This window comes from Nyctereutes procyonoides, unplaced genomic scaffold, assembly GCF_905146905.1.
Source record: "Nyctereutes procyonoides isolate TBG_1078 unplaced genomic scaffold, NYPRO_anot_genome, whole genome shotgun sequence".
In the NCBI taxonomy this organism is placed as follows: domain Eukaryota; kingdom Metazoa; phylum Chordata; class Mammalia; order Carnivora; family Canidae; genus Nyctereutes; species Nyctereutes procyonoides.
In genome coordinates, this window is record NW_026575052.1 from 62,102,059 (window position 1) to 62,108,058 (window position 6,000).

A 6,000-nucleotide genomic window follows, 5' to 3' on the forward strand; every position below is an offset into this window, starting at 1 on the left:
GGCTCTAGAAGGCTGCCCGCCAACCATCCTCCCTCCTTGGGTTTCCTCCCAACTGCTCGGTTACCCTGGCTGCCCGGGAGATGGGGTGGGGCCTGGGCTCTGATTTGGGTGCTAATATGAGCGGAGGGGCAGTGTGGGGACCAAACCACTCATTGGGTGCTGGAAAGAGCCCCGTTGCCTCCCAACTATATACCTACAATTAAGTCTTTAAAGTCTTGTATTTATTATAAACACACAGGACAAGGTACCAAAGTATTAGCAAACTGCCCTAAGGAAGCTTCAAGAAGACAGCAGGGCCTGTGTGTGCTAAGGGGCTTTTCGCTCCTCAAAGGAGGAGTGAGCTTTGGGCAAATGCCTCGAACCCACAGGTGCACCCTATGTGCCAGATGAAGTCAATGAGTCCCTTTGGAAAGAACTCATGAGTTCCAGGGCGCCTGGGTGGCTCTGTGGGCTAAGCGTCTGCCTCTTGGGGTCAGTTCAGGTCATGATCTCAGGGTTGTGAGATCGAGCCCCTCAATGGGCCCTGTGCTGGATGTGGAGCCTCCTTAAGATTCTCTCTGTCCACAACTCTTTCTCTTTAAAAACAAAAAAATCCCTCCTGCATTTTCTGCTGCACGTGGAGCCAGGAGGGCATTAAGTTGTGCCCCGGGGCAGCTGGTCCTCCGGGCTGTTAAACCCAATCACAGACTGGCTGGAAAGAGGTTTTCTTCCCAACGGCTTAAAGCGGATCCCCGTGCCTGCCCATGAGTAGGAACAAGCCCCCAGGCAAAAATCTGCTCTGGGATCAAGCAGCCGGGACCCCAAATCCGCCCTGGGCTCAAGCAGCCCGGACCCCTTCCAGGGGGACCAGCGCACCTGCAGAGGGGTTGCCCATGTCTGTAGCTCTTGCTCGAGGATTCTCCACTCCTCACACAGCCGGTGAGGTGAGCGGGAATGGCATACATCTTATTGCCTTTTTAAAAGATTTATTAATTCTGAGAGAGAGAGAGAGAGAGAGAGAGAGAGAGAGAGAGAGCCCGGGCAGGGAGGGGCAGAGGGAGAGAGTCTGAAGCAGAGCACTGAGCAAGGAGCCTGAGGCGGTGCTCAATCTCCCAAACCTGACCTGAGCCAAAACCAAGAGTCAGAGGCTTAACCACCTGACACCCCCGACTCCGGACATTATTATTCCTCTGCTTTGTGCAGGAGGAAGCGGAGTGTCAGACGCAGGAAGTGACGGGCACAAGGGCTGGAGGTGGGCCTGGGGCTCGAACCCGCTCCCCGCACATCCCAGAGGATCTCTCCCTCCCCCGACTGAGCAAACTAGGAAAGGCAGCGGCTAAGTTGAGGGTGGATCTCGCTGAGGCCTCCTGGGTCCGCAGCAGACCTCCACAGCCTCGGGTGGCCCACAGCCCCAGAGGAGGGCCCCCCGGCCCCGGCCCTTCCTGACCCACCTCCTGCTTGGATGCCCCCCACAGGCCCAGCATGATCTGGCCCAGAGCCGGGTCCTCTGCACTTGTCCCCCCTCCCTGGGTGAAGCCTTCCCCACTCCTCAGCAATTTGCTGAGCGCCTCCTGCTCCAGGCAGCGAGGTGATGCAGTGAGCAGCACACCCGCCTGCCTCTGCCCACCTGGAGCGCCGTGCCCCCCCCCCACTTTCATCCCGGGCCTAGTCGGCCCTCGGGTGTGTGCGGGAGCTGCAGGCCTGATCAGAGAGCTGGAGTGTGTCTACCACCAGGGTCGAAGAAGCAGCGAGAAAGCTTCCTACTCTCCCAGGGGTCATGCCAAGCAACCTTCCATCCCTCGTATTGGGCCTCCCACCACTGCCTGGAGCCAGTGTGCATGGGAGGTTCCAGCTAAAACGCTCACCAGGATCACTGAGCTCCAGACATCATTTGGCATCATAAGCCAAGAACTCCCCAAGTTCCTCATGATGCCCCTGCCCCACATCAGCCCTCAGGGGACATCAGAAGGTTCGAGAGCTCTAGTGGAGACCAAAGACTGGGTCATGGTCTCAGACGTGCCAACTAACAAGCTGTCAATCTTGGGTGAGTTGCTTCAGTTTGGGCCTTCTGTGTCCTCATTTATACAGCGATGGATCCCAAAGGCAGCTTCAAGTTCTAGAACTCTCTGGCCCTCAGACCCCTCTGAATGCCCATGTCATGATTGCACTGGATTCTAGTGCCTCTCTTTGCATTTTTCTCCTTGCCCGGAGAAAGGTGTTGGGTGTCAAGGAGACCCCATCTGCTCCCTGAGGACCGTGGAGATGGGTCTCAGGTGAACCTGTGAATTGCAGGTTTCGGACTTGGATCCCAGCCCCGAGGCAAGGGAGAGCATGAGGTAGAATTGTTCTAGTACTTAGGAAACCCACATTTCCTGTCGTTTCTTTCCAAGCCTGGTGTTAACAAGCTCAAACGAGTGTTAACAAGGATGACTCAGGTGTAGAGAATGCAGTAGCCTGACACTGGCTTTAAATAATGACAGCAATGGAAACTTGTCTGATCCATTTGTTGACAAGATAGCGAGAGATCGTTAATCTAGTTCAGTGATCTCTAAAGAGTTTCATTGTCCACCCTGATGATAAAATGTTTTTGAGCATGCAGGCGCTCCGAACATATGAATATTTACATATTTGGAAATTATAGGCATGGAGTATTATACCTCCCTATGAATCCATAAAACACACACAGAAAAATCACGAAGGCAAGATCAAAACAAAAGAAACATTTTTTTATCTTTGTTAGATTAGTGTGACTTAGGCAGCTATTTTTGTAATAGAGTTTGAAAATCTGATTTTTAAGTCTAGTTTATCTTAATTTTTGGATTCTAAGTATTGTTGTAATGGAAAAGTTGCATTGCAAAAATTTGTAGATCTAAACAGAAGAAACCTACCGATAGGGGGCTTGTAATTGGGGATGTGATCAAATCCAAACCAGAAACTTCTATGACTGCAGGTAGTGACAGTACAGCCAATCTCTTTCTACTCTTCCTGCCAAGGACCCTTGGGCCCCTCTAAGTCATGTGACACAAACGTCACTATAATCCAGGTGCAAAAAGTTCCCCCTAAGACCCTATTTCTCTGCAAATTGACAGGTCAATGTTTATATGTTAGTTTTTGATGAACACTCAAATCTTCTGAAAACTCACAACTGAATAAAAATATGTATTAATGCATCTCTCTTGATTAAGGCCGTCCAGGGAGCTTGGAGCTTCAGAGCACTCAGAGCCGTGGTCCCCCAAATCTTGAAGAATGTGGCCTCTTTTCGGAGTACTCAGCACACTAGCAAATAGAACTGGCTAGGAAAAGACGCAGGGCCAAAAGTTTACAAATGTGAATTTGTAGAGAAAGGGAGGTATATACCTCCGATGACATAGTAGCCAGCCTTAAAAAAGAAGGAACTCCTGCCATTTGTGACAACATGGAGGACATTTTCAAGTGAAATAAGCCAGGGACAGATACCACATGATTCCACCCATTTGAGGTATCTAAAATAGTCACATTCATAGAAGTGGAAAATATAGCAGTGGTTGTGAGGGGGGAAATGGAGATTTAGTTACTCAATGGGTATAAACCTTAAGTCAAGTAAGATGAATATATCCTAGAGATCCGTTGTACAGTGTGCTGTTGACAGTGAGGTCTTGGACATTTCAAAATTTGTGACGAGAGTAGATCTCATGTTAAGTGTTTTTACCAAAACAAAACTAAAATAGCAACAACACAAAGAACCCCAAAGAGACACAAGAAAACTCTGGGCGGTGTTGAACATCTGTTACTTTGCAGTGATCATGTCACGGGGGTTTACAGAAGTCCAGACTCATCACATCGTGCACACTAAATATGTGCCATCCTTGGGGGCGCCTGCGGGGTGCAGTCGGTTGAGCATCCAACTTGTGGTTTCACCTTGGGTAGTGATCTAGGGTCATGAGTTCGAGCCTCACATCAGGCTCCGCGCTCAGTCGTAAGTGGTAAGTCCGGATCAGGAGGGAGGCTGCCCACCCGAGTAACTCCTGGGTGTTTCCTACGGCCAAGTCAGATGGCACCTTTGGGATAAACCTCTTTAAATTCTGATTCCATTCCCTCCAAAGAGCAGATGTAGCAGTGAAGCCAAGGAGGAGCCCTGCAGGCTGGAGGGGACATTGACCGGAGGCCAGCCTCGCGTTAGGGAAGAGGCAGAGGCTGAATGGCTGAAGGTGAAGGTGAAGGCTACAGGCAGATGAAGCCCTTGGGTGATGGCACGGAAGCCTTCCACCTGACACTCTTCATAGAAAGTCCCCTGTCATCTGAGTCACCAGGGCCACAGCCCCAGGAGGAATAAGCTGGCTCTGGAGTGCGGGACGGGACTGAGTTTCCAGCACCCACACCTTGAAGGTAAGACTCAGGGACCCCAGAGGCTGTGGGGGTGCGGGAGGGACAGCTACTTCTCTCTCTCAGGACCATGTAGCTTTTCCCATCATCTCCTTTCCCGAGGAAAGCGACCCTCTGTGACTCCAGGGTGACATCCTGGCCCCCGCACTACTGTGAAGTGACTGGAAACTTCTATCGTCTTTAAAAAGAGAGAAGATGAAAGATTAATCGGTGCTTGGGCAGCATCTCCCCTCCCAGCGGCGATAAAAGCTTTTAGACTTGATTAAAGGGAATCAGAGCACCCTCACCGCTCCCCAGGGGAATGTGTGCAATCCTCTTTTTCTCAGGGGAAGTGAGATGGTTTTGAAAAGCTTCCTAAGGCGACTGTGAATTAGCTCTTAAAAACATCCACCCCAGATTCACACTTTGAGCAGACCTGCTAGTGGATCATTTTAAGAAGCTTCTAGGTGAATCTCCCCACTTGGGGGATGTGAGTGAACCCTGAGGGCAGGGACCGTGACTGCTCACCTCCTTGTCCTCAGTACACACTGGGCACCACGACACAAGTGTTTGCTGGATGACTTAATGAATCACCCAACTGCTGAGCCAGTGAATGGACTGGCTTCCTTGTCTCCTGGGGGGGGGCAGCCTCTATTACACGTGCTGCGTGAATGCACAGATCCCGGGGTGCTGCTGCCCTCAGGGTGCTCCTTCCTGGAGCACACATACTAGGGCACTGTCAGTCTCTGCTTTTGTGGTTCCTTTTCCCCTTGTCCACACCATGTTCTCCCTCTGGCCGTTCGTTAGCCTGCTAGATTTGGGGCCCTCTTAGGGGCCTCCCCTCGCTCTGCCTCCCTGCATACTGAGGATGGGTAGGACGAGCCTTGTCGCAGGTCCCTCCCCGAGCATGTATCACCAGCCCATGCCTCTGTTAACCTGCTTGTGGGAGCTGTGAGAGACAGGGTTCCTGGAAGGTGGGGTTTGGCCACATTGCCCTTGAGGCCCAACTGGGGTAAGCAGAGCTCAAAACCCTCCTTCTACTGCCTTGATCAGAACTGAGCATCCCAGGCTGGCATGTAAGGGCAGTAATGGCTTTCTGGAGGTGGCCAGAGCCCACGTGGAGCCACTAGAGACCGGAGTCCAGCAGCCTGCCCTGGACTTTGCCCAGTGTCAGCCGAGGGTCATCTTCGAGTCAACATAGTGTCATCCTACCACTAGGATGGCTGTTGACGCAATATTCGGTTTTAACCACACCTGGCCCACTAGTGATAGTCCTAGCAGCTAGAAGGGACCATGTTCCAAGATCTTTTAATCAGAGACAGTTCCAGCTGTTTCCTTCCAGTTGGCCAACTGTGTGTGTCTGATGCGTTCAGGATGCCTCGGAGACTGCCAGGAGCTTCAAGCACCTGATCAAGAACAGACACGGTCAGGCGGCAATTGCCAAGGGTAGGCCAGGAGGGAAGGATGAACAGGTGGAGCAGAGAGGATTTCTTCAGGGCAATGAACACACTCTGTGTGACACTGTAACGAGGGATCTGTGTCATTATATATTGTCCAAACCCACAGAGTGCGTAACACCAAGGGTGACCCTAACATGCACCATGGACTTGGGGTGATGACGATGGCTACATGTGGGTTCGTCCCTTGTAACAGACATTCCTGTCTGGTGGGGATGCCGCT